The sequence below is a fragment of the Saimiri boliviensis genome, chromosome 3 (genome assembly GCF_048565385.1).
Source record: "Saimiri boliviensis isolate mSaiBol1 chromosome 3, mSaiBol1.pri, whole genome shotgun sequence".
In the NCBI taxonomy this organism is placed as follows: domain Eukaryota; kingdom Metazoa; phylum Chordata; class Mammalia; order Primates; family Cebidae; genus Saimiri; species Saimiri boliviensis.
Window position 1 is genome coordinate 17,814,884 of NC_133451.1, and position 23,562 is coordinate 17,838,445.

Sequence of the window (23,562 nt, forward strand, 5' to 3'; positions counted from 1 at the left end):
TGAAATAAGAGTATAGTCATAGCAGTGCTTCTCAAAATTGAATTTAACAGCTGGGGATCTAGTCAGCAGAAACATTATGATTCAACAGGCCTGAAATGGACGGTAGAATCTGAGATTCTGAACTTCCAATAAGTTCCAAGATGGTATTGAATGCAATCTCACTATTTCTGTGGACGCCTTGTATGACAAGTTTCTAAGAACAAGGTCCCCACAAGACCTTCAACTACTGTGTGCAGAAACTCCTCTTACAGTCTTTCTGATCTAATCAAGGTCACCTGAAAATTACAAGCGACATGGGATCAACACTTAATATTAGTCATTCAGATACTTCCTTTCCATTTTCTCTACATCAATGGTTCTTAAAATTTCGATTTTCAGAATCACCTGAAGAATTTGTTAAGCCACAAATGCTGGACTCACTCACACAGTTTCTAATTGAGTAGGTCTCAAGAATGCCTGAGATTTTTTTTATTTCTAACAAGTTTTAGAATGTGATGTTGCCTGTCCAGAAACTGGGCTTTGAGAACCATTGCTCTGTCCCAGTATATATCCCTTAAAACCCACAGTGATAATAGAGAACAGGCAGAGGATCAAGTTGCCCAGGGAAATATCACCTTGACTTGAGTAAAATGTTGCCAGATCCAATAAACTATGGATCCTCCTGGGGCCAAAACCCAAATAATGGAATTAGTGAGAATTTACATGATTCTAGGAAAACGTGGGTAAACTGTCACATGCTAGGCAAGATGCCCACAGTCAAAGCCTGAACACAGACAGAGCATATTCAGTTTAGGAGGTGAGACGGCAACTCTGGACATCTGAGGAGGCAGCTTGTACTGAAGAGTGAGGAATCACATCTTAGGAATGCCATAGGAACAGAATTTAGGTGATGTTTCCCTGCATACACTTTCATACTGATTATTTCCAAGTCTTTGCAAATACTATTCTCTCAACCCGTAGTGACACAGCATCTCCTCTTTTTCTCCCTCCAGTTCAAGTAACATGTTCTCTAGAAAGTCCTCTGTGAATACCAGCCTGACTCAGTTAGGTGTTCCTTTTACTTGAGGCTCCAAAAATACCCTGTGAATAATTTTATTATTCCATTTCCACATTGTTTTATAATTGTCTGCACATATACATTTTTGTATTTTCAGTGTCTAACAAAACACCTGTGACATAGTAAGCATGAGTTAAATGTTGAAAGAATTCATAAGACAGATGGCTTAGTCTCTAATTTTAAAATCAGGGTGGTCCTCATATCTCATGAGATTTGTGGAAGATTTAGGAGGACAGTAGGAAGTAGCTCTCAGTTGCATTTTCAACAAGGCTAGACATATACATTCAGAACTATTTAAAAGAAAATAAAAGTTTTCTTAAGGACCAAAGTGAGATATATTCTCTTGAAGGAGTAATAGAAAAAAAACCAAAAAACAAAGAATAAAGTAATAATTTCTATACTAATTTCCAGAGATAACTATTGTTGCTACTTCAGTATAAAACTCTATTATATCTTGAGTATAGTAACTCTATTATGTCTTCTCTTTCTATAAAAGAGTAATGTGAATATCTATTTTTATTGAAATCATAAATCATATACTATTTTGGTTCTCATTTTTTTCTTTACCTGTCATTATATATCTCCAGAATACTCATGTTTTGAGATATTCTTTTCAAACACACTTTTAGTTAACAGAGTAAAATTCCATCATAAAAAGCAAGGGTTGTAAACATCAGCACCATTGGTATTTTGGACTGAATAATTTACTGTTGTAGGGGACTATAACTTTGTGCATTGTAGTAAGTTTACCAGCATCCCTGGACTTGAGCACTAGATCTCACCGCCTCCTAGATGTAATAACCAAAAACATCTTCAGACATTGCCAGATGTCCTCTTGGGTACAAAATCCTCCGGTTGAGAACCACTAGTGAGGAATAATCATAGTATGTATATTCATTCTTCTGTTGATGGGCATTCCAGTTATTTGCATTTTTTTTGTAGAATATATTCAGCTTCAAAGAATGAATGTCTGTTCCCTCCCCTACTTCAGCTCTCTCTTTCTCTCTCTCCCTCTATAGTTTTGCCTTAATATCATCCAAGTTTCTTCAGCCTGGTAATTTCTAATTAACCAAGCAAAGGATGCCAGGGTTAAGAAGAATAACTGCGATGGAGTCAGTGTAGATGAGAAGACTGACCGCTTATGATAAAATGCTATGCTATGTGCTGATACATCTATTTGAGAGTGTCTGGTTCAGAAGAAATAGTGCCAGGACCACTCTGCACCAACCTGTGTTATAATTCTTTTCCTTCTCATATTTCTGTCACCTTGATCTGGCTCACAGGAGCATCTGTTTTCTAAGCCTCAATTTTATTTTTTCATCTTTAAAAACAGCACGATAGGCCTGGTGCAGTGGCACACACCTGTAATCCCAGCACTTTGTGAGGCAGGTTGATCGCCTGAGGTCAGAAGTTCAAGACCGGCCTGGCCAACATGATGAAAACCTGTCTCTACGAAATATATATATATATATATATATATATATATATATATATGTGTGTGTGTGTGTGTGTGTGTGTGTGTGTGTGTGTGTGTGTGCACGTGCCCACCTTGATGCCCAGCTGATGTATTGAGATATATCATTAACTGGGTATCATGGCAGGCACCTGTAATTCCAACTATTTGGGAGGTTGAGGCAGGAAAATCTCTTGAACTCAGAAGGCAGAGGTTGCAGTAAGCAAAGACTGCACCATTGCACTCCAGCCTGGTGATGAAGAGCAAAACTCCATCTCAAAAATAAAAATTAAAACTGAACAATAATAGCATCTTATTTAAACAGTTGTTATGAAGATGGATAAATAGAAAAATACTCGTAGTGTGTGTTATGACAATGCCTGGACTGATAAATAGTAACAGCCAAATAAATAAACTCTATTTAAGGGCAGGGACAAGGCTGGTGTGGCTGAAGTCTCTTGGATGAGTGGCAGGGAAGGGGACAGATATACAGTCTTGTAGGACAAGGCAGTTTGGATTTTGAGTGCAATGCAAGTAGCTGGAGACCAGTCAACAAGATCTGACCTGTGCTTATGAAAGATCTGTCTGCCTTGTAGAGAGGATAGAGTACAGGCGACAGGAGTCTAAGTGTTATCTGTTGTAGTCCAGGTGTTAGATGTTGAGGCTTTACCAGTGATGATAGTGAGAAGTAGTCAGATGCAGGCCATGTCCTGGAGATGGTATTGACAGAATTTGCTGAGAGATTGCTGAGGAGTGGGTAAAAAAGAAAGGACTCAAAGTGGATTCTCAGATCTAAGCTAATGAGTGAGGATGGTACCCTTTACTGACACAAGGAAACTAAAGGTATAGGTTGCAGGAAGCTCATTCGTCTTTTTGTTAAGGCATAGACTCTAGAAGGTTTATTAAATACATAAAAAGAGATATTCAGAAAGTATAGAGTCTTCAGTAAGGGAGTAGTTCAAAGCCTATGGTTCACATTTTGGAATTAGAAGCATTTAGATGTAAAAAAAAAAAAAAAAAAAAAAAAAGAAGAAGAAGAAGAAGAAGAAGAAGAAGAAGAAGAAGCATTCAGATGCTATTTAATGACCTGCAACTGGAGGAGACCTCTTAAATCTCTTAAGATGAGAATGCACACAGAAAAGAGCTTGCCTCTCAGTGAGTTCCTATACATTGGTGATGAATAAGTGAATGCTGTAGGTAAAACTGAAGAGGAAGTCTTACTATCTAGTAGTGCTAGATGCCTACCTTTCACCTTGGCATTGAATATGTCCCTGTTGCTGGCACAAACTCAGTGGAGAGAAAATGACATTCAAGTGCACTTAGTACTTCAAGACTGTGCCAAGGATAGCTGAAATTCTCATGAGCTAGACAAGGAATGGGGCGATTAACCAAAACTAAGTTAATCTAAAAAATATAATGAAATACAATTTGTTTCACGTGGCCTGAGACTTGTACCCGTGATGTCCTAATTCTACTACTGATGGTAAAAATACACTTCCCTGACTAATAGAGAGAGGGTGCTTTGCTCATCATTTTCAAACTCCCAGTGAATCCTTACATTTGCCTAGTGTACCAGTTTTGAAGTGTGATGTTTAAAAAATAATCATTTTCTGCTTAATAGTGAGTTAAAAATGCATCTCTCTGTGCCTGGAGTCATGAACCTGACACAGTTAACACAGTGAAATCTACCACACATTTCATCAGAGGTAGTTAATCTGATTTTCTAAAATTAAGCAGAGAATCAGTTTGCCATTAGGTCTGAGAATTGCTGCATTTCTAAAGTTACTCTGCATACCCCAAAAGGGCTTTATTAGATATGAATAATAGCAACCTACAAATATATTGATGATAATGAGCATCTAAATGTTCTGCAAGGAGAAAAAGACAAAATCCCTGACAAGCATGAATGGTGACTCATGATGGCCAGAATTTTTAACATTTATGAATATTACAACATGAAAAAAATAATTATGAATAATAAAAATCTGTTACAATAATTAGCTCTAATGAATGCTCGTGGTGAGTTAAATGAACTGGAACAATTTAAGGCAATAGCACATAATTTGCATTTTGTGTTATGTCAGATCATTTTACCATTAGTGAGAGAAAGAAGAAGAGAGAAAGATAAAGAGACAGAAGAGACAAAAGGGAGCTGATGAGAAAGTAAAATAAACTGTTTGGCTTTCTACATTTCTATCTTTAAAAAAAAGAAAAATGCTGCATATTGCAGTCTTCAGTTTTTGCATTCATTTCAGTTTCTATTTTGAGAGTGTCAATAATGTGAGAAAGTGAAAGACAATCAGTGTAGCTAACGTTGAAGCCAGAAAAACTTGAGGGAACCTCTACCTGCCTTTCTTATACATTATGTAACCTGGGCAACCTCCTTAGCTGACCTAAGTCTTAGTAGTTACATCTGTAAAATGAGATAATAATAGATGTAGCCTAAAGCTATGATGAGTAAATATGTATTTTAACAGCTAACTCTTAGTTTATGCTAACTGTATACCTGGCGTTCTCTGAGACACCTTCACAAAAACTAAGTCATTTAGTCCTTCTTATAATCCTAATCAGTAAGTGCTATAATTATCTCTTTTACAGATGAGAAAATGAAGACACAAAGTGATTGATAAAACACCAATAGGAAGGTAAGTAACAGAGTGGGATTCAGTACCCAGGCAGTCTGACTCCTGAAAACTCTACCTTTCACCACTACACTCAGCAGTTTCTCTTAGTCAGCATCAGCACAATGCCTGGGAACAGCTAAGAGCTCGATGCATGTCAAGTGTGACTTTGTGACTATTTTTTCATATTACCTTTATGGGTGTGAGAGGGTACATTTGCATATTTGAACAGGCCTTGCTATAATTAGATCAACCCTGGCCTGCAGAATAGCATTTGGGGATGGCTTTCAGATTTCCCCAATATAATGTAACCAGTCCTATCTAGCATGGCTCCTGCACTGGAAGGTAACAAGGTTACCCCAAAGTGATTTCCTGTTAGCCAGTGATAAGCTGCTCCCAAGCAGATTGTCATTGCCAGCTCTGGGAGGCTAGTTCTTCACAGCATTAAGCAAGAGTGAAGGCCGTCACTCATCAACTCTTCATCCTGGGATGACCCCCAACCTAGTGACTCCCAGAGGGGAATCTCTTTGATTCAGTTGGTTGAAACTTAGCTGGTACCTGGCTTGGGGTTCGGCAAGGTAGTGAGGAGTGAGGGGAGGTTAGTTTTATGCTCCTAGAGCAGGAGGACAAGAGCCCCAATTTGCCCAAGTGTCTTTTTCTCTGCTTGGCCATTATCTACAAATGAAGTTCCAGGAATACTTGAAATCTGTACCCATGCAGATAATACTAAAAGAGTTGCTCATTCTAGCTCTTCAATTTTTTTTTTTTTTTTTTAAATGTGAACCTTGAGAAGGGAGTACTATTTTTATAACGCAGTTTTGTTACTTCTGCATTTAAGAGTATATCAGGAGATTTGTAAACTGAAAATAAAGTTTTCACATCTGGCAAGAAACCTGGCACAGTTTACACAGTTATAATAGACAAGAGTTATCAAAATGTAGACTTCCTGACCCTCTTCATTGTATTGGGGTAAAACATAAATGCAAAACCAGAACAGAGTAAGCATTAAGTGGTATTTCTTACTCTGTGCATTGCACCTTTTCATATATATATATATATATATATATATATATATATATATATATATATTTTCTTAAGAGAAATGCAATGACTGGGACCCCTTTCTTCTTCCTGTCTCACAGCTCAATTCCTTCTTTTCTTTCACCCAGATCCCCCTCGCTCACTAGCTCCCACGCTTCTGTTTGCTCTCCGTGGTGGTCTGCCTGCTTGAGGTTATCAAGTGACTGTGCACACAGCTGGAAAATTCTTTCCCCGCCTCCCCACCCCCAGACCCCAGATCAGAGTTCCCAGATCGCCTCCTGGACTCCCCAGGGCAAGGAGGATGGTTTTCTTTCCCTCTTTTTGCCTTTTGAGGATGTGTCTCTACTTATAAGAAAAATGCCTCTAGGCTGAACAGAGCCCTGCAGGAATTTGCTTTTAAAGAAAAGAGAAAACAGTAAGACAAGAGGGTAGGAAGTTCTTTTCTGGCAGCATTTCTCCTCTGGGCAAACAGCTCCAGTTTGAAGTTCCCAGGGCAGAGCCATAGGCCTGAGTTTAAGGCACCATTATATATTCAACTATGGACAGCAAGTCAGATACAAAATTTGCTGGGATTTGGGTGGTCTCATTTACCGAAATTTTTTTTCAGAGTTTTTACCCAGTGTTTGCTAATTTTTATCCAGTGTTTGCTAAAATCTCACATATGAAAATTGTTTTATTTGATGATAATCAGAAAGGATATAGGGTTTCTTTTGCATGCACAGAGGCCCAGTTGGGGCCTAACTTCCAGTTGGAGTTAGCTTCAGGCAAAACAGAAAAAAAGGAGGAACAGAAAAAAAGGAGGAAAAAAAAAAAAAAAAAAAAAAAACAACCAGCCCTGGATTGCCAATTATCTCGTCTCTAACAAGAACTGTTTTACTGTCATTTCCTTGCCACTTGCTTTGTTAAAAAAAAAAAAAAAAAGGAAGGGGTTGGATGGGGTGGATTCATTTAATTACTCAAGCATTTTAGTAAAAAGTTAAAGACATTTTCTATCTTTGCTGAAGCAGTGGATTCTAGTGGTATTCCAGGGACTGAAAAAATACTCAGAAGTTCAACTTTTCATCTTGCCATTTTCTCAGGGGAACTTTCGAAACAATTTTATTTCCAGTTTACAAATTGGAGATTCTTAAGAAAGCAGTATATGGTCAGATTGTTTGAACTGACTTTAATCAAAGAGTTCAAAGTCCCCTATTCCAAGGCCTAGATTTGTTGTTTTTACATTAATTGTGTGTGTTTGTCATTTCTGGGTCAAAGTAAATTTTTCTCTAAACCAAATACTTTCATGTAAGACAAGGACAGTCGGACATCAAAATATGTATTACCCCAGGAACTTCTATCAAACTATTTCTTTTGATAACATTCTGCCTGACATGTTCAGTGCACCCATTACATCAAAGCTGATTCTGTCTTTTTTTAAAAAGGAAAAGCTCTTTAATTTTGTTTTCCTTAGAAAATGCATGTTTCAGTTTTCTCTCCATGTATAGCTTTAAAAGCATTGATGTACTTTCCAAAGAAGATTTTTCAATAACCTTGAGTAGAGACGTAGAATGCATACTTCTTATTTTGAAAAACATAGAACCAGGCAGATTTAGGAAAAGTTGTTAGATGAGGTCACGTTGGGGCAGTTCTACAAGATGCTTAAAGCTGATCTCAGTGGCTATGAGCAGAATGGAGGCCTTCAATTTGCATTCTCCTCTTGGATGGTGATAGGCTGACACAGTGTTTACTTTATACCATCTTTCCATAATCATTTCCGAACTGCTGGATTCTGACTTTCTGATGGACCTGCACCATCACAGGAGGTCTCCTATTGCCCAGGAGATGGATCCCTGAGATTAGGAGCAAATAACTGTCTTGCAAGGATCCACAAACTAATTAAAAATGTTATCATTGACGGACACACATTATAGAAGAAAAATTTAGGGGCTGGATACGATTTATGGCCCTTGTTTTTTTGTTCAAAACTCTTCTGGGTGGAAGATATTGAAGTGAGATTTTAAGAGCTGCTCAAATATTTGTGCTATGATAGAACTAGTGATAATAGCTCTGGTAAAATAAATAACATATATCTATGGTATTTGCACGTATTTATTTTCTAATAGTTCTTGAGCATCCAGTAAATGTCAGGTGAAGTGTGGGGATACTGAGATAACTGGACTGCTATATCTTCTGTCCTTAGGATACAAAGAATCTACAGGGAGAGGCACATAGGAAACCCTCAACTGTTCTAATAAAAACACATGTTCAAAAAATAAGAGTTAGAACAAGAGGAGTGTGATCAGTAAAGGCTTCATGAAAGAGGAAACCAATGAGTTTACTTTTACAATGAAATATATTTGGGGAGAACAAAATGTTGGAAACTTGATGTTGATGCTGAAAAACATGTTAAAAATTGGTCAGCATCAACCACTTTGTCTAACAAGTTTGTTTAACTTCCTTTCAGCTAGGTCTACATGGACTTTAGCATGAAGTCAAGGAAAGAGACCTAGCTTTTCATGGTGCCCACTATTTGGACCTGGATGGGCATAGGATCCAAAACCTCTTATTGTTGAAAAGTTTCTCAGCTTGATCCTAATCTCTTTGACTTAAAGTTTACTAACAGTAAATGTTAATCATATCTAAAAAATACCTTTACAGTTCACTTGTTTGATCAAAAAACCATTTATGGCTGTATCTTCTGCATTTAGCACATGGCTAGGTTCATAATGGGTGCTCAATAAATATAAGGACTAATAAATGAATAATTAAATAGTTTATTGGGTGACTTTTTCCTAAAAATTATTATATTCTTTGTGAATAGACATATTCTCTTGTTTTGCTATTTTATTATTAGTATCTAGCATATTACTGGGAATGTTAAAATTTTCCCCTTGAAAAATTTAAAGATACAGAGACAATAATTATTAAATGGCCAGCCCTATGCCAAAGGGTTCAAGAAGTAACTGTGGTTTGCAGTCATGGTCTGTCTCCAGTAAGGCGATAACAGAGGACCCTGTTGGGGACTGAGTTAGTGGAGTGGCTAACCTGAAGGACACCTGAACATGTAGAGAGTGGCCTCGGTTAAATTTCTGCTTTTCTTTGTATTACTTGCCTTCTGGACATACCTTGATTCTAGTCTTTGGATTCTGAGACATTTCAGTGTCCCTAGAAGAAATCTAAATTCCACTTTTTTCTTTTAATATTTAAGTTAAGTATTAATACCAGCTTTTACTCCTTACAGCCAAAAGAACGCTGAATGGTCACTCGGCCACTAGGGGGCACTCTGGCTGACAAGATTACTCACCACCCGGCTGTACTTGACTTTTTTCCTCCTGCCATTTTTCTCCTTCACCTGTTCTCTTACTATCTCAAGTGCATGAAAAACAACAAAACAAACAAATAGCAAAGCAAATTTTTCCTTGCCTATTCTGATAATGAGCAATGGAGATTTGACTATATTGAAGTGAACATGCAGTGAGCTTAAAATCTGGTAAATAACAAATACAACCACAGTGACAACTAATACTATTTTCTTATTTACATTCCTCCATTGTGTGCAGCACTTTGGTGGGGTTTTTGGAAAAGTTCCCTGACTGTGGCGCTCTCTCTATCTCTAGCTGCCTTAAGGACCCTCCTTAGTCTGAGTTTGATTAAATATCTTATTAATATACTTACCACATTGATTTGTAATGATTCTGATCAGTCTTTCTCACCATGTGGTAAACTCCTCAAATTTGAAGATTCCAACACAATAATCTCTACATCAAAGGTAAATAGTGCCTTCAATATGAATAACTAAGTAGATTAAAATACATTAGTTTAGTTAATTTCAACATAGCATCGTGTATTTTGTTTTTATGAGCTGTCCATTGCTTTTTAAACCAATTCTTTTAAATTCATTTATACAGTCTGTTTTCAAAATTGCATTCTAGGGGTTTCTGGATTCCTAAAACTGCAGTTTTCCACCAAGGTTTTTCTCCTCAGATAAATTGGGTTCATATGATGACTCTGAGCTTTACTTACTTTGATATTGGACAAGTCCCTTAATCTCATGGGAATCAGTTTTCTCTCATATAAAATGAGGACAGTGTCACCCACCTCTCAGTATGCCGGGAAGACTGAATTGTCTTTCCCTAGCTCTCTATGCCTATGGAGTGCATTATACATTCTTAACATTTTCCACTCTCATTTTTCAGATCAATGCAATTGTAGAATAAAGAAAGAGGAGACAAGGGAGTTCAGGGTGTAGAGAAGATAATGACTATACCTGTTGGGCACTTCAAGCTGAAAAAAGAGGGGGAGTAAATCAAACGGAATTTGGGGCATGCTGGAGATGAAATGCTAGTGAACAAGTTGGAAAAAATCAGATGCCAGTCAAAGATGGGTTTTCATGAAATAAAGACGATGGAAAGATCACCATAATTCAGAATGGTAATGTTGAAGTATAGCTATGGGAATGAGTGACCATGCTAGGGGATTTGGCAGCCACACTGCAGGAGATACATACATGGAAATGAGGGGCCAAGAGGTATAAGAATAATCTGCACAAGTGTATCGTAATTATCTCTACCATAAGGAAAGAATGTAATGTCAGAGAGACTATAAGTGGACTAGGAGTTAAAATGGTCAAAAACTGTTCTACATATTCTCACCAAAATATTACATTATGTAGTCAGAAGATATTAAACCTTACATTCTATGTTACCAGTTACTAGTTATGTAACATTGTGAAAATGCTTTTTCTGATTGTTAGGTTTCTCATTTTAAAAATAAATATATGAGGCTGGACATGATGGCTCATGCCTGTAATCCTAGCAATTTGGGAGGTAGAGGTGGGAGTATCATCTGAGGTCAGGAGTTCAAGACCAGCCTGGACAAGATGGTGAAACACCATCTCTACTAAAAATACAAAAATTAACCAGGTGTGGTGGCACGCACCTGTAGTCCCAGCTACTCAGGAGACTGAGGCAGGAGAATTGCTTGAACCTGGAAGAAGGAGGTTGCAGTGAGCTGAGATCATGTCACTGCACTCATTATGGGTGACAGAGTGAGACTCCATCTTGAAAAACAAACAAAAAAATGAATATAAGAATATCATTTCTGCATTCCTGAAGTATTTAGGGGGAAGAATATAATAAATAATGTATACAAGAATTATCTAATGTTATGATTGGAAATTATGAGATGGTTCCAGTATCATCTTGATCTTTACATCTGAACATTAGCTTTTTCAGATCGGGGTAAGGGTTTCATCCAACAGACAGGGCACTCAATCTTTGGTATGGGAAAGTGAGGAGTCACTCATCTTTTTTTCACTCCATTTTAGAGGAGAGGATGGATGACATTTGGGATTGCTTTTCATCTACTCTCCTATATTCACTGTTATCAAATACCTCACTCTAATTCATAAACATAGTTGGTGATTTTATTCAATAAATATTTATAAAGCATCTCTTTGGTGCCAGACACATATTCACCATATGAGATATTTTACATTTACATTTTTATGGGTCAATACATCTCAGTTTACTTTTTAGTGAGTTCTTCCATTTTTATATATTTTCACTCTAGGTTCAGGAAAATATCTAAACTTTCTTGCCACCTAGATCATTCTGCATTGTAGAAAAATCTTTCAGTGTTCCAGGTTCAACATCATAGTCTCTTATTCAATCACAAAGCAGTCTGGTAGAATCAATCAAATAAAATGGAAAAAGCAAACAAGTAGAGAAAGAAACACAACAAAAATAACTAAACTAGAATATTTGAAGCTGTATAATTACTTTATATCACATTAGAAGTATATACTTTGAGTAAAAGATCAACCTTGCTTTTTAAACAATAAATACTAATAACTTGAACACTTTAGAAGTAGAACAAAACATATAATGACTGTTCTAATGATTATCACAGTCTGGAATCTGTCTTTATTTGCCTATAGATTTTAAATACTTAGAAAACAAGGGACATGACATTCCTGTAGTTTTCTCCCTAGGGACCAATACATAGTGGGTTATCAGTAAATGTTACTTGATTTTAATTAAGAAAAAGATAAATGGAATTTATACAAAACCAAATTATTTTTTAAATGAGCAATAAATCTTGAACCAAGATAAGTTAATTTTTTAAGTATGAAAATAGGTATTATTTCTAACTTAATTCTTAGAAGTTATAAATCAAAACTGTGTGTCGAATACTTTTATCTCTGATTTTAAGAAAGCAACTGTAATGCAAAATGTGTAATATAAGTAATTTATCGTGTCTGACATTGAACAGTAGTTTAAATAACCTCTCTGCTCTCCAAACATCTGGTATGTCTCCAATAAATAGGGCAGTAGAAAAGGTAATATAGAAGAAAAACTTGCTCAAGGCTTTAGGGATATGTTTGCTAGGCTGAAGGATTATGCATGTATATGCTTTTAATCATAGAAGATTATAAACATACAATCAAAAATTTTTATTAAAATATAAATAGCTTCTGAGCAACCATTGGAATTTGAAATTGAAGCAGTGAGCTCCCAGGGCAATGTAATTTTCTTAATAATAATAGCTTCTATTCCTTGAGAATTTTTATTTTGCCAGGCACAAGGATAAGCAAATTGAATTCATTACCTTTCATTCTTACAACAATCTTAAAAGACAGGTATAATCTCCAATTTGATGATGAAGAAACTGAAGTGCAAAGAATTTAACAAACCAGCCATAAGTCACAAAATATAAAGTAGGGAAACAGGATTTGACTTCAGGCATCACAAAGGCTAAGATACATACCCTTTTTGCTGACTACCTCTTAAAGCCTATGTGAGACTAAAATAATCATGATGATAATAGCTATGATAGATGCTTTTCCATGTGCAGACTGTTTCATACTGTTCACGTATAATAACATACTTAATTCTTATAGCACCCTTATGAAGAAATTGAGGAAGAGAAGTTATGTGACTGGGCCAAAGGCACACAGCTAACATAAGACCAGATGTTTAACTACAGAACTACAGTTTTTTTAAATAAGAGAAATTATATATAGTTTCTAGCTGAAAGCATAGCACATACAAGGCACCAAGTAAATGTAAGCTCCTTTCTTTCTATATATTACCCAAATTAACATTTTATTGAATGAATCATGAAAATGATAACATTATCATATGAGATATATGAGAAATACAAAATAGGTAAAGCAAACTTTTGCCATTTATGACTTTGTTTGACATTTCAGCCCTTCCATTTAAAAGAGAGTTATGATTTTCTGTATTTAGGTTTATAGTAATATCTGGCACAGTCATCATGTTTAGGTTATGCCTGTTTCATAAACTTTTGTAGCCTGGGCATTTTCATCTAAGTGCCAGGCAATTTGTGATTGTGCTTTGTTTTATGATCTTTCAGTTAGTATGCAATCTATCTGACAGTGCTCATCTGACACCTGCAGCAATTTTGCCTAGTATGAAAACAAGTTTTCCTGAGACACTAACTTGGACTGAATAAATAATATATAATCCAATACTTCTGTAATGCTTCCATTATTCAGATATTTCTAAATGGCATGACCAGAAGAGTCATGCTTTCTGGCATGACTTGTTTCTTTGAATTTTTATTAATTTATTTATTTTTGAGACTGAGTCTTGCTCTGTTTGTTGCCCAGGCTGCAGTGCAGTGTCACAATCTCAGCTCACTGCAACCTCCACCTCCCAGGTTCAAGCGATTTTTCTGCCTCAGCCTTCTGAGTAGCTGGAACTACAGGCATGTGCAACCATGCCTGGCCTATTTTTGCGTTTTTTTAGTAGAGACGGGTTATTACCATATTGGCCAGGCTGGTCGCAAACTGCTGATTTTGTAATCTACTCACCTAAGCCTCCCAAAGTGTTGGGATTACAAGCGTGAGCCACCATGCCTGGCTGTTTCTTTGAAATTCTATGCAAATTCCAGCTCGTAGCCTATTGCTTTTTTAAAAATAATAATAATAATAAGTGGTTATCCTTAAGAATTGCCAATTCATCATTTTAGTGAAGATAGAAATAATGCTTATGAAGAAAGGAGTTTTTATATCACTTCATATGACAAATTATTGAACCTCATCATTTCCCTTCATGAATTTAAACAAATTAACAGATTGTCTTGAGGATATTTAATATTTAATCATTTCCTATTTCTCCCCTAATTGAGCATTTATGTGTGTATCTTCTTTTCCCTTTAAATAGTAAGGACCAGAGATAATGATCTGTATTACATTCTGTGCCTAGCACAGTAAAAAGATCATAGTAGTTGCTCAACAATTCTAATTTGTTTTATCTTCTCAGCCAATTGAGGAAGGGTACAGAGTTATTACTGGGTGGCCAATATCATATAAACCTTGGTTCTAATCTTCTTTTAATTCCTACAAGCTGTGTAATCTTGGGCAAGTTATTTAAATTCCAGGTTTTCATCTGCATTGGGGCCATGTGGGATCAGATGAGTTAATTAGCACAGTGGTTGACACATTATAAGGACAGAAAATATTGCTGGCATTATTTAGTTACAAATATTTATTGGGCACCTACTATAAGCTAATCAGGAACTGAGCTAAGGGTTAGAAAAATCAAGTTGGTTTTTCTTTTAGGTAGAGAGAGACATAATATTATAGGATCAATATTACAATATATTATGTGAAAATATGGCACAGCAAGTGTCTAAACGCCTTAGAGAATCAGTAAGAATTCAGAGAGAAGCAGTATTTTACCTAAAATCTGAAGATGAACCTGACCAAAGGGGTAAAGAAGAAAAGTTATAGACATTTAAATATATGATCAAATAGCTTGTCTATTTTGAGAAGCAGTTCATGAAATTTGCTTGTTTATAGCCAACACATTTATTGAGTGTTTTTGTATTATTTACTTTCACTGGGAGATCCTCCTTTATCACTGCTTAATATTTCTCCCTAATTTCCATTCCAATAATAGATACTTAAAACATTTTCTGTTGAGGGGTATATATTGTGTGTGTGTGTGTGTGTGTGTGTGTGTGTGTGTGTGTCTATTTACTTTGACAGTTTCTTCATAGCGGTAATGAAAAAGTTACCTAACCTCTTTTGTTCTATATTTCTCATCTACAAAATGGGTAGTTCTTCTGAACTCATAAACAATGCATGTATAGATTCCTGCTGATGTTTCAGTTTGAACTCTTATCTCATACTACAGAGTGACTCTTATTTGCAAAGATTGTCTGGGTTTGAAAAAATATTGTGGAACCAGAGTTTGAGAGACTTCTGGGCAAGCTCAGAACCACTGCTCTAAACAAGGTAGGGAGAGATAATAAACTAATGTGTTATGTTCTACCTGTAATATCTGTATAACATGCTTAGGATTTTGGCTTGACTCTTCAAGAAAACAGGGCTTGTTTTTTCTTATGTGAAATTTCACCATAAAAGGTAGTTCAGGGTCTCAATTCCATGAGATTTTATAGGCACTCAAATTCCTTCCCTCTTGTTTCTCTGCTATCTTTCAGGATATTCCCTTGTTTGCTTGCAAAGTTGTTTCACCAACATCATGTAAACTTCTCAGCCTATGAGAACAAGGAAAGAGGACAGAGAGAACAAGAAACTTCCTTTTAAGAGCACCACCCAGAAACTGAATGTCACTCATATTACAGATCACTGGCTGGAACTTATTCACAGGGTCTTAGCTAATTGCAAGGGAGGCTGGAAAATACACTCTTTAGCTGGGACACTGTGTGCTCAGCTAAAACCAGAGGCTTAATTATTAAAAAGAAGAATAGATAATGGGGAATAATTAACAATTTGTGTTTCATGCATGTTATTGCAACAATTCTCTAAGTGTGATCTTATTGTCCACATTCAATGGATAAGATAGTTGAAATTCAGAGAGAAAAAGTTACTTGTCTAGAGTCATTTAAATGCGTAGGTCATAGGAGGATGATTACAGTCAAGGCAGCACAACCTTAGGTTGTTAGCATAAAAGAGAAGGGGGTAAAAAAGCTAATTAATATTGTTTTACAACCCATCAGAAAACAGGCAGCTGCAATGTTCATGTGCCATTGGCAAGCCTGTGTTTTGCAGGCAATCTGTGAGAAATGACATAACAGCATAAAGATTAAATCACTGAAAATAGTAGCTAGCACTGAGCCCTTGGTAAAAAAACAACAACAAAAAAATGCAATTTGTTTTCAATTACTCGATTACACAAGCTTCAAAGATTCTCCTGTATGCCTTGCCATCTTTAAACCATCAGCTCTTTAGATAAAATATTAGTTTGAGAGAACAATCCTAGGAACACAAGTAATATAAATTTAGAGGCAAAACAAATTCAACCCTGAAAATATGGGCAAGACAAAATAATAAAAAATGTAGGAGCAAGAAATTGGACATAGCCTAGCAATTTGTGGAAATTTTGAGGTCAGATGTCCACGAGCTATGGAATTGTTTAAAATTTGCTCTGGCTAGATAAATACATGTTTGGCAGAATTGCTTACACAATGACTTTTGAGGTTTCTCTATAGGAATATGATTTCTTAAAAAGCTAGATGAGACGGAAAGTTCCTTAGGGCCAGTGACAACAAGAACACTATGGAATATATCCATGCATAAAGATAATTTATTTAACTCTACATAATCACTTCCTTTACTCCCCCTATTCATGGGGAAAAAAAATTCTCATCAGCCATTTTTAAGCAATCCCAAGTACTTCTTTCAAGAATTAAATTTTTTCAGTCACTTCAAATTTAATTTAACATTCTTTAATTTTAAAAATCTGGCTAGGCATGGTGGCTCATGCTTGTAATCTCAGCACTTTGGGAGGCTGAGGTAGGCAGACCACTTGAGGCCAGGAGTTCCAGACCAGCCTGGTGAGGACTGAACTCTGATTTTTTTTATCTTGCCCAAATTCCTATCTAAAGGGTCTTAGAAGTCATGACATAAAAAACATAATTTCTCGTCAGATGGCTTTTATTTAATCCTATATATTGTGACTTATTTTCCAATCTGACTCTGGTATAACATTATGAGACAAAGAAGAAAATCACAATTTTTTACCCCAAAAACATATTTCTTTGCCATATCTTGAAATGGCCCTGTGAAGCTGTGCTTTGTGGGGGAAAATCTGCATCTGTAAAGAATCTCTATTAACATAGCTAGATCTTTTTCTTCCCCCTCCTAATCCTAAAGAGATTAACTAAAAGTCTGGCACCATTTTAATATCTGAATAGTAAACATTTGTCATCTATTGTCTCTAATGATACCCACTATAAGACTTCAAAACAATTGTAGTATACAATAATCTTTTATCTTAACCTGAACATTCCCTTCTATGGTTCCCAGGTAGTTAGACAAATTCAACCAATTGTCAACCAAAGAATGTTTAAATTTACCTATAGCCTAGAACCCCCCATGCTTTGAGTTGTCCTGTCTTTCTGGACCAAACCAATGTATTTCTTAAATGTATCTGATTGATGTCTCATGTCTCTCTAAAATGTATAAAACCAAGCTGTGCCCCAACCACTTTTGGTCCATGTTCTTAGGACCACCTGAGGGCTGTGCCACCTGCCATGGTCACTCAGATTTGGCTCAGAATAAATCTCTTCAAATATTTTACTGAGTTTGACTTTTTTTGTTGACACTGGCCATCATGTAGCAACCCCATCTCTACTAAAAATACAAAAACGAGTTGGGCATGGTGATGCACACCTGTAATCCCAGCAACTCAGGAGGTTGAAGCAGGAGAATTGCTTGAATCTTGAAGGTGGAGGTTGCAGTGAGCTGAAATCAAGATACTGTACTCTAGCCTAGGCAACAGAGTGAGATCTCATATCTAAAAATAAAACAAAACAAAAAAAGACAAAAAAATAAGTAAATAAAATTCTTTGACTTTTGCTCATTATATAAGATTCAGTTAGTTTCTAGTGGTTTTGACATTTATCTTTTACCCTTTCAATCCTACTTAAAGAAGGGTGACTTTAAGTTTCGATGGCAAGTTACTTTGTAGGGAATTGAGGAAGCTATGGCAAAAAAAATATTCCATGCTTGGAATTGAGAATCAAAAATGTCCCCATGTGTTAAGCATTGTGATTTTAAAGAGAATCTCACGTTGTACAATAGGTATCTTGAACTTATTCCTCCTATCTAAGTGAAATTTTATGCTCTTTGACCAATAACATTCCAATCCCTGACCTCCCTCAGCCCCTGGCAACCACCGTTTTACTCTCTTCTATGAGGTCACCTTTTTCACATTTCACATATAGTGAGATCATGGAGTATTTGTCCTTCTGTGCCTGGCCCAGCTCAGAACATTGTGACGATAGTGCATAGCAATTTATGATGTCTTGAAAATCACAAAGAAAGTAGATTTTAAGCATTGTCACCACAAAAAAAATATGTAAGTATTTGTGGTAATGCTTGTACTTATTGGATTGGTCAACACACTCAACAACATATATACATTTTAAAACATCATGTAGTACACAATAAACATATACAATTTTTTTGTCAATTAAAAACAGAGAATCTCTGTTGGTTTTGTTATAGGAAAGGGTTCTGATCCAGACCCCAAGAAAGAGTTCTTGGATCTTGATCAGGAATGAATTCAGGGCAAGTCCATGGAGTAAAGTGAAAGCAAGTTTATTAAGAAAGTAGAGGAATCAGAGCAGCCCTGAGGGATGCTGGTTGCCCATTTTTTATGATTATTTTTTGATGGTATGTTAAACAAGAAATGAATTATTCATGCCTCCCCTTTCTAGACCATATAGGGAAACTTCCTGATGTTGCCCTGGCATTTGTAAACTGTTATGGCACTGATGGGAGTATAGCAATCATGATGACTGGAGGTTACTCTCATGGCCATCTTGGTTTTGGTGGGTTTTAGCTGGCTTTTTTACTGCAAATTGTTTTATCAGTAAGGTCTTTATGACCTGTATCTTATGCTGATCTCCAATCTTATTCTGTGACTTAGAATGCCTAAACCATCTGGGGATGCAGCCCAGTAGGTCTCAGTCTCGTTTTACCCAGCTCCTATACAACATGGAGTTGCTCTGGTTCACATGCCTGACATTCCCTGCCCCTATTTTATAAGGGAACCCTTAGTCCTAAGACTTGCAGAGGGGTGAAGATCCATCTTCTAATTTCTTTAGGCCGAATGGGGCAATCATATTCCTACCTAACTATAAGGTTCTCTTGTGTTCAGGGTAGAAGGAGTTCAGTCAGAAAGCATCATTATGGTGAGGGCCTTTCATGACTCTTGAGTTTTGACAAAAGGTGATATCTAGAAAATTAATCAGTGATCAATTTAAGAAAATATTAAGTAAGCCAACCCTGAACTCCTACCCAAAAAGCACAACAGCAATATAGTCCACAAAAGTAAAACAAATTAAGTAAAATTATTCAGAGTAAACTAAGGCTTTTCATGAACTGGGGAACTGTTGGACCAAGATGATATAGGGTATAGCTGATTGAATGTGCTCAGAATTAGAATACTAATCCAGATTTTTATATTACTCATCCCTCTTGCTTCTTCTGAGCAGCAGTCAGAGATCACTGGTTAGTTCACATGAATAAGCCTTCAGTCTAAGTTGCAGAAAGAAGCTTAGAAACAACTGATGAGACTGTAATTTGATAACACATGTATCATAGTTCTTGAAACATAATATTTTTCTCCAGTTTCCCAGTTTTACTACAGACAAATCATGGTAAGACTGACATGCTTTATTATACTTGGCCTGATTATTTGTATCAAGTGGAACAAGGATATTCTTTTTTACATAAGTTCTTTGTAAATTGGCTTTGACTGAACTTCTTTTCCACAGAAGGACTCTTGGACATGACTACTTTTAAAGCCAAGTCCTGCCATGGGTTTGTACCCTCAAATATCTGTAAGTTGAGTTAATTTCTCTTCTTTTGAGGTCCCAAGATAACCTGGGGATCCTGGATCTGTTAGAAAGTAACATTCTTTACTTACCACAGTCAAAAACCTTGCACGAGAACTGTGAGGACAACGTCTGAGGCCAGTTCTCCAAGGGACTTTTATTGGCTTTACAGGTGAAGTTTGATTGATTCCTTAAAGGAAAACACATCATTCTAGTCCAAGCCTTGGTAAAATAACCAATTTCTCCAATTGTGTCCTGTTGCAAAAGAAAACAGATTCTTATTGCACTTAAGCAAGTATCTATAGTGCTGTAAATTAAGAATACTCACAAATAGTTTCCAAATTCTGGAGAAATCAGGTAGTGATAAACAAATATGCTCCAAATGTTATTCACAGCAATATACTTTACTCAATTTCTACATGCTATAAATAGCTCAAAAGAAAAATTTCCTTGACTCTGAAAAACAAATCAAAGGATTAGCAACATTTTAAGCAAAATTATGAAGATTAGATTTCTTCAGTTCATCCAGGTACTTAACTTCTTTTTGATATTTATGAATGTTTCAACTCTCTATAAGAGTTCTGAAAGTTATGTCTTCTATTCTAACTGTTACAATTTCTAAAGTTATTAGAAACTTGCATAAGTACCCCTGTTAAAGCTCTATAGCTGATTATAAACCACCTGCTAAAAAGAATTAAAAAAATACAACAATTGTCTTTGGATGACAAAATGTCTTAGGACAGCCAGTCAAAAACATGATTGACAAAGAAATTTGGTTATCTCTTTGGCACACAATGATTTTGTTAACAAATATGAGTATTAATAACATGCACTAAGTTATATCAAAATTATAGGAGTTTCCCATTATTTTGGAACATATACCAATAACGCATTTATACAAATAAAGCCTAAAGAAAACCAAACACCATTTCATATTTGATAATGCTTCCTGTATAATTTTTGTACCAAATAAGCCACATTTTACCTTTACATTAGTGTACTTTAATGTTAAATTCAATTCTGTTTTCTTTTTTTTTTTCAGTTTTTTGTTGTTGTTGTTGTTGTTGTTGTTGTTTATTTTTTTGTTTTTTTGAGACAGAGTCTCATTCTATTGCCCAGTGTGGAATGTAGTGGTGCAATCTTGGCTCACTGCAACCTTGCCTCCTGGGTTTAAGCAATCCTCCTGCCCCAGCCTCCTGAGTAGCTGGGATTACATGTGCCTGCTACCATGCCTAGCTAGTTTTTTTTTTTTTTTTTTTTTGTGTGTGTGTGTGTGTGTGTGTGTGTGTGTGTGTATTTTTAGTAGAGATAGGGTTTCACCATGTTGACCAGTCTGGTCTCGAACTCCTAAGTGTGGAGTACTAGGTGTGGAGCCTAGCCTAGTATACACCAGGCAGAATGCAGATAAGGGCTGACTCCAGCGTATCTCAGGGGCATGGCTAACTCCACATGTCCCCAGCCTTATTTAGAATCTAATGCCCCAAAGTAGGTAAACTGAACAATTTCCAAAGGTCAAAGAAGCAATTTATGACCTGTGTAATTTAGACCAAATATCTTTATTTTACCAATAATATTTAAAATTATCTTGATTTCCCAATGATTACTTAAGTCATGTGAACTAAAATGCATTTTGCTTTTTCCTTTTGTGACAAAATCTTTGATTTAAGCTCTTATAATTTATAAACCAATTAATAAAAACTCTCTTATTTTACACTCACATAATATATATAAATACACAGAAAGAAGATAAAGGACCACTCCCTAAGCTGGGAACTGAACCCTGAACAAGGGCTACCACTGTGATAGCAGAGACCAAGAGAAACTACTACCATGTGGTTACAAGGTCAAACTGCCAATGACATGACAAGCAGGTTGCTGGGCCATCTTGAAAAGCAGTCTTACAAGTGTCCTAAGCCCTTGTTCTGTCCTAAAGTGCTCTCCTCCATTACAGGTCACCGAAAGACACACAAGACACACCAAATTCACTACAGCTCAAGACTAGCCTCACAAATCCTTTTCCAATTAACTAAAACTTTATAGAAGAGATAAACAGTGATTTTTACCATTGAACCAGTTTACACACAGAGAGGGAGGCAGAGAGAGAGAGAGAGAGAGAGAGAGAGAGAGAGAGAGAATGAGATAAAAGCATTGTCTGAGGCAGAGAGGGTGAGGGAGGCAAGGCGCAAGGCGCTCAGGGAGGCCAGAGGAAGCCCTGCCCATTGCAGCCCCACTGAAAAGTTCAGGTGGCTCCTTTTCAGTAGTGAAGGGATCTTTTCCAGCAGTCCCATCAGCTCTCAATTTTCCCCTTTTAGGGAGGAAAAAGTTCCCCATGCCCCACGATACTGTACGTGGCTAATCCTGTCACCACAGCCATCAGGAAAGAGAGTAAGGCAGATTATTCCAAAAAGAATAGCAGTTAACATCCCGTAGTGTCAAACCCCTTCTTAGCCGAGAGGGACTTTACTGAGAGGGGCCTTCAATCCCCTAAATCTCAGAAGGGATGCAAACCCTCCTAAGTTTGGCCTCTAATCTGAGGTCAGTCAAGCATCCTTGTCTTTCATTGAAAGGAACCTTTAACTAACTCTCTTTGTCTTAGGAAAGACTCTAACTCCCATAAGCTGGGCCTCTAATCCAATTCCACATTTTTACTGGGTACCCCACAACTTAACGCAATGTTGTCCAGTCAGTGCTGCAGCCTATTTCCTTTGGGTCAGGGGTCTCCTCAGTATCATTCTTTCAGGGTTTGCCAGAAAGCTGTTACCAAATCCCATCACTTACTCAAAGTTAGTGTTTGGGTTGGGGGTTTCCTCACTATAGTCCCTTCTGTGGTCACCAGAAAGATGTTACAGAAAAGGAGTCCTGATCCAGACTCCAAGAGAGGATTCTTGGATATCATGCAAGAAAGAATTCAGGGTGAGTCCATAGAGTAAAGTGAAAGCAAGTTTATCAAGAAAGTAGAAAAATAAAATAATGACTACTCCATAGACAGAGCAGTCCCGAGGGCTGTTGGTTGCCCATTTTTACAGTTATTTCTTGATGATATAATAAAAAAAAGGGGTGAATTATTCATGCCTCCCCTTTTGAGACTACATAGGGTAAGTTCCTGATATTGCCATGGCACTTGTAAACTGTCATGGTGCTGATGGGAGTGTAGCAGTGAGGATGACCAGAGGTTCCTGGCCATCTTGGTTTTAGTCAGATTCTTTACTGTAAACTGTTTTATCAATAAGATCTTTATAACCTGTATCTTGTGCTGATCTCATATTTCAACCTGTGACTTAGAATGCCTTAACCATCTGGGAATGCAGCCCTATAGGTCTCAGCCTCATTTTACCCAGTTTCTATTCGAGATGGAATTGCTCTGGTTCACAAGCCTCCAACAGTTTCTTCTGTGAAATTAATTAACAGCAACAAGAGGAATGATAAAACTCATATTACAGTCATCTCACACATTACAAACATCTTACATTACAGTCATTCCTCTATAGATTTCTTCTCTTTCTATTAATGACTGCACCCCATAAAAATTGATAAACAAATTTAGAATCGTAGTGTAAGTTGGCTTTGGAAGT